This window comes from Chelonoidis abingdonii, chromosome 4, assembly GCF_003597395.2.
Source record: "Chelonoidis abingdonii isolate Lonesome George chromosome 4, CheloAbing_2.0, whole genome shotgun sequence".
NCBI classification, from domain to species: domain Eukaryota; kingdom Metazoa; phylum Chordata; order Testudines; family Testudinidae; genus Chelonoidis; species Chelonoidis abingdonii.
In genome coordinates, this window is record NC_133772.1 from 76,580,935 (window position 1) to 76,592,843 (window position 11,909).

The following is an 11,909-nucleotide window of genomic DNA, read 5'->3' on the forward strand; positions in this document are numbered from 1 at the left end:
AAAAACCTGTAGGAGAGCACTTCAACCTCCCTGGCCACACTATAGCAGACCTTAAGGTGGCCATCCTGCAGCAAAAAAACTTCAGGACCAGACTTCAAAGAGAAACTGCTGAGCTTCAGTTCATCTGCAAATTTGACACCATCAGCTCAGGATTAAACAAAGACTGTGAATGGCTTGCCAACTACAAAACCAGTTTCTCCTCCCATGGTTTTCATGCCTTAACTGCTAGAACAGGGCCTCATCCTCCCTGATTGAACTAACCTCATTATCTCTAGCTTACTTGCTTGCATATATATACCTGCCCCTGGAAATTTCCACTACATGCATCCAATGGAGTGGGTATTTACTCAGGAAAGCTCATGCTCCAAAACGTCTGTTAGTCTATAAGGTGCCACAGGATTCTTTGCTGCTTTTAGTGAAAAGCCTGAAAACCTGAAGCCAGTGCACTGTAAGGCAAATTAAAACAATACAACCTCCTGATTTTTAAATCAGTTTCATAATCTTAGGGGCCTGAATGCTTGGGATTGGCAATACTGGAAAGAGAGAGCAGCAGGCTGATCCCACCCTACAGAAATCTATATGTTACTGGCACTCAGACCCACTGCCCAGCCACCCCTTTTACAAGGAATCAGACTTCTGGGGGCAGTGATTCCCGCCCTTTAAGGCACAGCTTGGCGCGGCAGGAAAGGACTGCGCACTGAACTGGAGCGGGCTGGCTGGGGCCACTGGGTGTGCTGAGCCCTGAAAGCAGCTGGGGGAGGGAAGGGTTAAAGCGGGCTCGCAGTTGACGCGCAGCTGCCGGAATGCATTGGGCTGGTTGGCTCGGCTCCCGTCTGGGCTGGGGCTGGGGCTGGGGCTGGGACAGGGAAGGGTTAAAGGGGCGAGGAGGCGTTTCCGGCCTGCTCCAGGGGGTTGGCGGTTGCAGCTGACTCCTCCTGGCCCGAAGAACTGAAAGCAGCCGGGCAAGCCAGTAGCCACATCGACTGAATCTCGCCAAGGGAAGGAGCCTGTTACGTGTCGCTCGGTCCCAGCTGCAGGTGAGAGCGCAGCGCCCCCGCGGCAGGCCCCGCTCGCCCCCGGGCCTGGGCAGAGCTGCTGGGGAGCGGCGGGAGAGGGGCCGCGCCTTGGAAACTTGCCGGGAAAGTGACCGAGAGAGTCCAGGGCGGGCGAGATGGGGAGAGGGGTCTGCAGCCTGGGGGCGGGGGGTACCCGCTCCCAGGGCACGTAGCGTTTCCTAGGGTTTCTTCCCGGAGTTCTGGATCCTTAAGGGTCGTGAAGTGGAGTGGCCGTGCCCTGTAACCGCATGTAAATGGAGCAGGAGCGCCGAGTCCTTCCCCCCCCCCGCCCCCCCGCGCTGCACGCAGCGACCTCCCCGGCTTGTGCTGCTAACAATCCTGCTGGCGCCCCCAAAGGCCCAGCTTAGGGTGAGTAGGGGGGATTGGTGATGCTCCAGGAGACCCCAGATCTCCCCGGGGGTGTCTCTGCCCGCGAGCAGCGTTTGACCCCCACCGCGTGGAGGGGTTGGAGAGCGGTGGGCTGGGCTGTGAAACGGGCTGTGCGTCTCTTCTCCCCCCATCCCCCTCCTCAAAAAAAGTGTAGGCATTGAGACCCGTAGCGAGCAGCGGAGCTGGTTTGTTTTCTCACGATCTGGGGTCAAACGCGATGGGCATTCGGGGAAGAAGCAGCTGTGGTTGTAAATCAACTCGGAGGGATTCCCCGCCCCCCTCCCCCAGCTTGGGAGACTCCCTGGCACAATCCCCACACGTGTGTATGTGTCACTGGAGCTGTAGCTGCGCCTGCCACTCGGAGCAAGGGGGACTTTCCCAGTGGGCGAGATTGGACCGAAGCGTATCGGGGCTTTCACTAGCTGAGTGGTGGGAAACTCCGTATGAACTTTCCAGAGAAAGCGAAGGATCCGGATTAAAAAAACCCTTGTGCAGCCCGCCCGTCTGAAAAGGCGGGGGCCCTGTGCCCCGTGACCCTTGGGGCTGTCGCGTACTTCTCTGGCACCTCTTACTTCGCAGGTCCCGAGAGGACTCTAGGGACTGCCAGTGGGAACAAGCGATCCCAGCCTGGAGGGGCTTGAGCTGTCAGAGACGGCAGGAGAGGGGGCAACAAGCCAGCAGCGATTATGGCTCTTTTTTCAGCTGCTTGTTTTGGAGGAAAACTTTTAAAAAGATCTTCCTTTAATGGAACTCGTCTTTCGGTGCAAGCCCGTGCCCTTGCAGTGCTAGATCTGTATATAAATACCTGCTCGCTAACGTTTAATAAATTCAGCTAATTTGACCTGCCACAGAGGATCCTTCCTTAGGAAGCTTATTTATTTACTTCAGAACACTTCTATCTGACGCTTGGCCAAACAGCTGTGTCTGCTGAGAGCTGCCTTTACTTTGCCATGGTGGGTTAATTAAAAGCTGCTGTTCCTGGGTGGGTTTAAACTCAAGGTAGCAGTGGCACTGTAATGGGAAAGGACTGTCCTGAATGGCGGTGGACTTGTAGCTGCTCCAGGAGGGTTTCTCCTGCTGGAATGCAGCAGCTACTGCCAAGTTACTAGGACTTAGCTAGGGTGGAGGCAGGTGCTCTGATCTCATTCAGCCATGCCAGCTTATCTCAGATGCTAGAGCTGGAAAAGTCCCATTTTACTACCAGTGCAGGACTGTTCCAGGCAGTTCACTGCACCTTGTGTAATCTGGTATAAGGATACCAGCTGAGGCTCCTCCCATCAGCCTGTCACCTCTGACTGTTGGGACACTGGTGTGATTGTTATCCAGCCTAATAAATCTTCCTCCTTGTGGTACAGAGGGATGTGTCTAACTGCTCTCCCTTCTTGATGTTTGTTTGCCTCTCTGCTAACACAGGTGATTATCATGGTATTTCTTCCACCAGCCAGTCTTGTTAATTGTTTCTTATCTCACTTGTTCCCCATATTCCCTCCAGCTTTGGCCTGATCTTTTCTAAATGTCAACTTGTGTCAATATCTTGTAATGTGGTGCCCAGAACTGAATACTATATGCCAGGTGTGGTCTTGCTAGAGCTGCTAAAATGGCACTGCCTTGCTGTGCAGTGATGCTATTGTGTTCTGCTGCCTCACAGAGTACCCTACAACACACCAGAACCTCAGAGTTACAAATGCCTTAGGAATGGAGGTGGTTGGTAACTCACAAAAGTTTGTAACTCTGAACAAAACATTATGGTGGTTGTTTTAAAAGTTTACAACTGAACATTGACTTACTACAGCTTTGAAACTACTATGTAGAAGAAAAATACTGCTTCCCTTTATTTTTTTAGTAGTTCACATTTAACACCATTCTGTACTGTATTTGCATTTGTTGTGTCTGCTGCTGTCTCAGTATGTCCAGTTCCAAATGAGGTGTGTGTGGTTGACTGGTCAGTTTGTAACTCTGGCGCTCATAACTCTGAGGTTCTACTGTATATACCACAGTGGCTTTGGTCTAAAGGGCAGTGGAAATCTTGATTTAGTGGTTCATCTAAGCTTTTTCAACTGTAATTTACAGTATTGGTGCTGAATGCTTCAGAGGAAAGTAACTGTAGGATACCAAGTAGTCTGGGACGCTTTTATTTTAGAGATGACATCTCCTGTGTCCTGTCACAGTGGTTAAAATCTGCTGGGATCTACAACTGTCCATGGCAGGAAATTCTTTGAAGAAGCCTGCTTTTTGAACTGTGTCCTTATGATGACCCACCACTCACCCTAATCTTGCACTATGCCTTTAGACTGCAAGGATCATCTGTTCATCCAGATTTTTAGTTATCACTAGGGTAGAGGATGTATGTATTACTTTTTTGGCATAACCTATCTGGTTAGCTATCCAGATTCCTAGCAATGGAAACCGTGCAGGAATTTAAATAGTTGGTAGGTTTTTCTGACCCATGTGGTGATAAGCATAAGGCCTTAAAAGGTATATGTTATCCTGCCTAGTACTGATGCACATATTGCCTTTGTTCAAGTGACTGTCTGATCCTTCTTTTTGTCTAGAAGTATGATGAGCTTTTTTAGTGAACTTAGTGTCCTGCAGTTCCTTACTTGAGGAGGTTGTGAAGGTTAGGACTATAACAGCGTTTAAAAGAGAACTGGATAAATTCATGGTGGTTAAGTCCATAAATGGCTATTAGCCAGGATGGATAAGGAATGGTGTCTCTAGCCTCTATTTGTCAGAGGATGGAGATGGATGGCAGGAGAGTGATCACTTGATCATTGCCTGTTAAGTTCACTCCCTCTGGAGCACCTGGCATTGGCCACTGTCAGTAGACAGATACTGGGCTAGATGGATCTTTGGTCTGACCTGGTACAGCCAGTCTTATGTTCTTATGCAGCTGTGAGCTCCACAGTCCACATTTTTTCTTGGTTCAGTATAGTTATTCCTAACCCTTTAAAATATATTTGCCTTTCCTCGGAGTCGTTTGGGGCATGAGTGTGCCACACTTATACGCTAATGGTACTTGGGTGGGTTAGCTGACTTGGCAATGGGGCACTAATTCTGTTAGATGTCATAACAGCATCTGCGGAGACTTGTACCGAATATGACAAATCCTCAGAAATGGTCCAGCCTGTTGCATCTAATAAGGATGTTGCTAAAGGTAATGACTGAGAGCATCCTTTGTAGTTTAACATACAGATGTTGGCTGTGAACAATCCACTTTGCCCTAGGAGTTGTAATGAGTCTGTTACAGTCTGAGTAAGGATTCATGGGAGGTTACACCTAAATCCTACACTGGATTCTGCAGGACTTTAAAATGAAGTTGCCAGAGTTCCCAAACAAATGGTAGCTTGAAATTACAGCAGCCCCTGTGTATTTGTTCCCATGGCTTTCAGAAACAAGGTGGGTGGGGTAATGTCTTTTATTGGACCAACTTCTATTGGTGAACTAGAGGAGTTTTTGAGATACACAAAGTTGTTCTACAAGCCTTTGTAATGTTAGAGACTGAATCTTTTTAGTTACATCTTGTACTCAGGGACAGAGCTTGAGATTTTGGCAGCTGGGGTTCTGTCCCTGCCCACACCTCTGGTGCATTAATACAGTAGTGACTTGGGTCCAAGAGTGCCCATTACAGAATCACCAGTGTCACTTCTTGCAACACCATGTGTTCTCTTGGACATCTCCCATCAAAGTACTGAACAGGTCTGACCCTGTATAGCTTCTGACAACACCGCCTGATTGGCTGCATATGTGGATTCTGCACAAGTCTGGGACTGTAGAAAGGCTTCACAGTCCTGGGATATGTGACAGTTCCTCTCTCTACATAGGACTCTCACTTTGGGATACTACCATCTCCCCCGGCTGCCTCTGTCTGTGGGGAAAAATGCTGCTTCTCTTCAGTCTCTGGCCACGTCTACAGTACAGGATAAATTCGAATTAGCTTAAACCGATTTTATAAAACAGATATTATAAAGTCGATTGTGCGCGTCCACACTAGGCACATTAATTCGGTGATGTGCGTCCATGGTCCAAGGCTAGCATCGATTTCTGGAGTGGTGCACTGTGGGTAGCTACTGTAAAATAATGAGGTCAATAATGTTGATTTGCGTCCACACTAACCCTAATCCGATATAGTAATATCGATTTTAGCATTACTCCTCTCGTTTTGTAGGAGTACAGAAATCGATTTAAAGAGCCCTTTAAATCGATATAAAGAGCAGTGTAGTGTGGATGGGTGCAGCGTTAAATCGATTTAACGCTGTTTAAATCGATTTAAATGTGTAGTGTAGATCCGGCCTCTGATGCTGGAATCCGGTCATGCAGTGAGGTTGAGTTGGTATGCAATACTCATGCTCACATGCCGCCTCAGATCTCTGAAGGTTAGAAACTTGTGGCTAGATTCCTACAGACTGGTGAGATTGAACTATTTTATAATGCTACAACTTCCATGGCAGAACTGGTATTGCAAAGAACTGTGGAGAGGAAGCTAGTGTTTCAGTGACAACTTTGCAATCACAGTAATGGGTTGGTGTTGTGCACATTTGGTGTATCTGATGACAAATAGCTGCAAAGGTGACAAATTCTTGCTGCTTTATAGGATGCCGATCAAGCACAGTATGTGTGGACGCTAACGGGAGATGGACCTGTGGAAAAAGAAGCAAATAGGCTTGGTTATGCTCTGAGACACGTCCAGGCGGCACTCTTGTGGGTGTCCTGAGCACTGAATACAAGTTTTGGTTGGAACAACTGACTGGAGTATGATTTCCATTCCTGCTCAGACACAAACTGATATAGGGGTCTGGTACCAAGTGTCTGTCTTGGAGCAAGAATTCCAGCCATTCTGTAAAAACATGGGATGTTTGTGTTCCTGAGGTACCTTGATGCTTGTTCACATTGGGATGTCCTATCACTGTGAGCCAAAAAAAAAGGCACTGGTTAGTCACCCTGAAAGCAATGATACAGATTCAGGGACAGTCCCCATTTAATGGAAGGGGACAGCTTTTTCTCTTGCTTCCTCTTCTGTTATCAATAGTGCACATGTAATTTCCTCTACGAGGGAGAAGTATTTTGGATTAGAACAGTTCCACTTCGGTCAGCCGGTTTGGCCGAGAACCCAGCTTGACTTTGGTTGGTCTTCTCTATTGTACTGATCAGCAGCAGCACTTCCTGCTTCTGTGTGTGAGTGCACAGTGCTGTGAGTCTGAGTCACTAGTGTGAAACTGGGGTTGGGAGTAGGGGACCCACTCCTCTCAGTATAGGTGGAGGCAGCAGGGCAGGTGCCTGAAGCATTCACTCAGTTTCATACCAGTGCATGTGTCAGAATGAGATGAAAGCTTCCTCCATAGGGCTAGCCCTACCCAATTGCCTGGAGCCTCCTCCCTTGTGAAGATTTCACACCTTTAACAATGCAGCTCATCTGGACTGTCTTCATTGCAGTTAGCATGCCACTTTGTTTGGTGTCTCAGCACAGTCAGGTGCAACATAACCTGGAGGCTGGTGAAGGAGATGTCCTACCAGAGCCTCTTCAAAGCTCAGCATCCAGCTGCTTGCATCTGCTCCTCTTCTCTGGGTGCCTCTTCCTTTCGTTCTAAACTTCATACAGTGTGACTGAACTTCATGTGGAATTCTTAGGTTGACACTGGCTCCTCCTCCTTGCAGTGAAGATGCTTGAATTGGGGACCGAGCTTAAGGCATGTGTCACAGAGGAGCTCTAAAGTTATATCACTGCTACAGCCTACGTCAATAAAACTTGCGTTGCTTCGTGGGTGGAATATTCACCCCCTTGAGCGACATAAGTTACACAGACGTAAGCGCTCACGTATGCACAGCACTATGTTGGCTAGAGAGCTTCTCTCACCAACATAGCTTCTGCCACTCATGGAGGTGGGATTTTTATGTTAACAGGAGAGCTCTCTCCCATCGGCATAAAGCATCTTCACCAGATACCCTGCCATGGTGCAGCTGTAGCAGTACAACTGCACTGCTTCAGCTGTGTACTTTAGAGACATGACCTAAGTTCTGGCCTGCTTCAGAACAATCTTAGGTTTGGCAAGCATTTTATATCCTGCTCCCTTCCTGTGCTTCTGTAAGGTCCATCGAAGCATGACGCTTTAAAAAAGGAGGCTCTGTAAATACATCTGAGATTAAAGTGTTAGGGTGTGAAGGGGTATTCAAACTACTACTGAAGCAAATTAGCCCCACAGAAGACATCTGTATTGGAAAGCTCTGTAAGTATGTCTTTGTGGGACAGGTGGTGATAGGCTTGTGTCTTAGTCTTTGCATGGACCCTCTCAGCTTTCACTCAGGCTATCAAATGCTTCTCTTCCTTTAAAATATGTAAAGATCTGGTTTTAGTAAGAAACTTGCGAGGTGACTTACTATAGACCCTTGACCTATCTCAGCCTTTGAAGAGTTCTTCATTTGCACCTCATCAGGACCACAGGTTCACATCTAAGTGGCATGTTACCCCTTCACTGGCCTGCCCCTGGAGCACTACATGCCGGGAACTGTAGTCTTTCTAGGACACATTTAGGCCTGTCAGGAGTGGGAACTCTTCCATCAGATGATAATTAAAGATGGATATTTGGAGAGAGAGTTATAGGAAACATCTTCTCTTTGGGGACCTTTGTTTAATTATATGGGACCAACAAATTATCAACCTCCAGCTCTTCAGGTAACTTGTAAATATCTCCCAAATGATGGGGTTAAGAAGAAGCAAAGGGTAGGCTTTAAAGGAAGGTCTCAACGTGGTAAGAAGTTAATGGTGGAGGCACCCAGGCACTTGTGCTAGGGCTGATGGTCAATACATTGTGGAAGCTGGAGCTGGGTAGGGTAGCACTGGCAGAACTTATTAATACTTGGCATAGAATACTCAAGAGTAGGGAGGATTGTGAAGACAATGGGTAATTTAAAACTGGGCAGCATAAGTGTAATGCAAGGTACTGTGTACTGGGAAGAGTGGCTTGAACTGTCTGTGCACGCTGACAGGTTCAGAATTCAGTATAATCTCCCAGAGGAAAGATGAGGGGTTACCGTAGGTCGCTTACAAAGATGACTGCTCACTGGGCAGTGGCAGCCAGAGTCGATAAAACATCAGGTTGTCAAGACAGGGATTTAGAACAACATAGGAAATGCTATAAACCAAGGGCAGCCTCACCTTGTGTCCAAGTTCAGTCACATCTCAGCTATGGCAGAAATAGAAAAGCCCTTAAGGAGGGTAATTGAAACTAATTCAAGGCAAAAGAAGGGGAGGGAAGAGGCAAACGTAGTCTTGAGTGTCTTGTACCTTCCTAGGGAAAGAAGAGAGACCAATAAATAACTGGATATTCCAATTTACAGAAGGACCTGTAGAATTCAGACAACCGTACTAGAACTAAGCAAAAGGAAATACTTTATATGACATTGTATTGAACACGTGAAACTTACTGCCACATATTGAGGAAAATAGCTAATCTGGTATCTATAAACCCTAACAGCTGGAAAGTGCCACTTCATTAGGGGTTACAGCACTTGTAAAAAAAAAAAAAAAAAAAACTTCCAAAGGCCATCCATCCTCATGTGTCAGAGCATAAGGAGGTGACCAGCTGGGGTCAGGAAGAAACATTTCCTAACTACGCTGCAATATAGCACTGCACAATCATGTGGGTGTTAAGAGGTTTATCCCTGTTTGTGAAGGCTGTGGACACTGCTGGGGATGGGACAGATCACTTCCGTGTTCCAATATGACCGTTCCTGTGATTGAGAACTGGAAAATGCCATGTCTGGCTTTTGTATGTAAGGATATCAAGGCTGCTAGATGTTCTGTAACAGGAGGATCATTAGCTACTGAGATGAAATTTCAGAGTAGTAGTTGTTAGTCTGCATCCTTAAAGAATAGAAGTACTTGTGGCACCTTAGACTAACAAATTTATTTGAGCATAAGTTTTCTTGGGCTACAGTCCACTTCATCAGATGCATAGAATGGAACATATAAAGGGTGCGTGTGTGTGCAATATATATATAATACATACACACATAGAGAAAAGATGCCATCCCAGCTGTAAGAGGCTAACTAATGAAGATGACCTGTTTATCAGTGGGGGGAAAAAACTCTTCTTGTGATTTATCAAGATAGTCAATTACAGACAGTTGACGAGAGGTGTGAGGATAGTTATAAGGAAATAGATTCAAGTAGTCATTACTTGTAGTGTTTCATGGGGATTCTGTCTATTAGTGAGCTTCTGCCAGGAGCTAATTTCCACTTGGTCAATGCTGTGGAGTGGCACAGAGATCCGAGAAAAACTTCCATATGCTAGGGCAAGTTGGACATACAGCCTATCAGCTCCAGGGGAGTTCTGCTAATCTGGGTTTAGAAATATGAGCATCTTGTAAGTGGCCATGTTTGTTCAGGTAGAAATAAATGTATGTACAGTCTATGTTATATGGGGGCAAGGTATAGAAATAGCCTATTAAGAATTCATCTGACAAAGTGGGTATTCACCCACAAAAGCTTATGCTCCAATACGTCTGTTAGTCTATAAGGTGCCACAGGACTTTGACCCATTAAACATGGATGACCAAACTTTGATCTTGGCTGCTAACTTGCATTAGGGTTTAGATATCCTCTGCCATAATGCCTGCCTCATTCTCTGATGGATGACTAGAAACTTGCTTGTCTGAGATGTCAAAGGTGACTTAAAAGCTGAACTGCAGAGTGTGTGTTTTGGCTCTACCCTTGTACTAAGCTTACGCAGAAAGTGACTATAGGCTGGGTTTAAGATGCTGCTGGTTGACTGGGCCTTGTGCTGTGCCACAAGTGGAGAATCTCTTAGTTTAGCTGTTATTAGGCCCTTGAGTAATGCCTGTCAGTGAGGACACCCAGCGCGCTATGTACGAGGTGTGTTAACCAGGTACCAAGATGCTCTTTCATCAGTGGTGGTGGTATAAAGTTTCCAGTTTCCAGGGAGAAATGTGGTCTCCGGTCTTTTCTCAGTTTCACTGTTGATTTCTCAGGCTAGCTGGGCCAGGTCTTTAGCTGGAGATGCATATCAGTTGTTGCAGTTCTGAAACTACCTCCCTGATTGTTTATAAATCAGATAGGTATGGAATTCTCTGGGTGTGAGCCCGGTGATGGGGGCCCAGTCCCTAGCCTTATCGTTGTAATTGTGCAATAAGTCAGTAAGGTTTACATGCTGGTCCAGTGCCTTACCCCACAGCCAAGACCTTGTATCCTTAACCCTTGCAGAGCTGGCCATCCGGATATGAATGTTGGTATGCAATTTGTATTGGGTTGCAAGCTGGTCTTTGGAGGGGTAAGTGGGACCAGCTCATCCTTACCTGTAGGATAGGATGTGCTCTTGTGACGAGAAACATCACCACCTTCTCCAACCTCCCCCATCACTGAGTCAGGCTTCCCTTTGTCCTCTGCAACAAGGTAGCATGATTTAGTGGACTGGGTTCTGTACTGGGATTAAGGAGGCTGCTGACCTGAAAGTTACTTCACCTTTTTGAGCCTCTACTCTCCTCCCACCCTCTTAAATAGAAGAAACAGATCTTTTAAGCTCTTCAGGGCAGAGACTGTCTCTTACTAGCACAATGGGAGCAGTGCTATAACAATACAAAGTTCTTAAACTTCACGGCTTTAGCTTTGATTTGTCTATCCTCTCTTTCCCCCGCCCTTCACTCCCCAAACAGACTTTCCCATGCTGCTCACTGGTGTAAAAGGCCCTTCCCATCAATCTATCAAGCTGCCGCCCTCTTTCTGCATTCAATATCCACCCTAAAAACACTTTCTCTGAAAGGCCCACAAAAAGTCCCTATGAACTCCCAAGTTTTCCTTCCTCTGGGATGTGCAGTTGGTGTTCCGATCTGCCTCTTGTACTGTAAGCTCTTTAAGACAGGAACTGGTTTCACTGATGGTCCCGTGCAGCACAGAGCAAGCACTAAACTAATAATGGGTCAAGGACCATATCTAGAAGGGGGAAAAGCCCTGGCTAACTGTGTATGAAACAAGGTAAAGTGTACAGCCTTTCTGGCCATTCCTTCTGTTTCTTACTGCTGCTAGTGAGAATGGGCTATGGATGGGAGAGCTGAATGGGAATCTGCAGGAGGGGTGTGGGGTGAATAATCGGAGTTGAACAATGGTTGTCTGGGGCCATGACACTCACTCACTCTGTGAGTATGTGCGCGGGGGAGTGGGGAAGTGGCTACTAGCAAGATGCTGGGGCCCTGTGGGTCAGAGACAGCCCTCAATAGCAAGCCTCAATTGCTTCTTGGCTTCACAAAGCAATTGCCACCCCATCCCTTCCTCTCAGTCCACGTCTACAGTACGGGATAATATCGAATGAGCTAAAATCGGTTTTATAAAACTGATATTATAAATTCGATTTCATGCGGCCACACTAGGCACAGTAATTCGGCGTTGTGCGTCCACGGTCCGAGGCTAATGTCGATTTCTGAAGCGTTGCATTGTGGGTAGCTCTTCCGTAGCTA

The 11,909-nt window shown here is 46.8% G+C and overlaps 1 protein-coding gene across 1 annotated transcript in view; it reads left to right on the forward strand.

Moving 5' to 3' along the window:
* Nucleotides 1-861: 861 nt before the first annotated feature.
* The window catches only part of CD82 (CD82 molecule), a 70,106-nt gene continuing 59,058 nt past the window's right edge, over nt 862-11,909 (forward strand). Inside the window, exon 1 of the mRNA XM_032790416.2 lies at nt 862-1,037. The gene's annotated coding sequence lies outside the window, so the exon portion shown is untranslated. The remainder of the gene's footprint in view (nt 1,038-11,909) is intronic.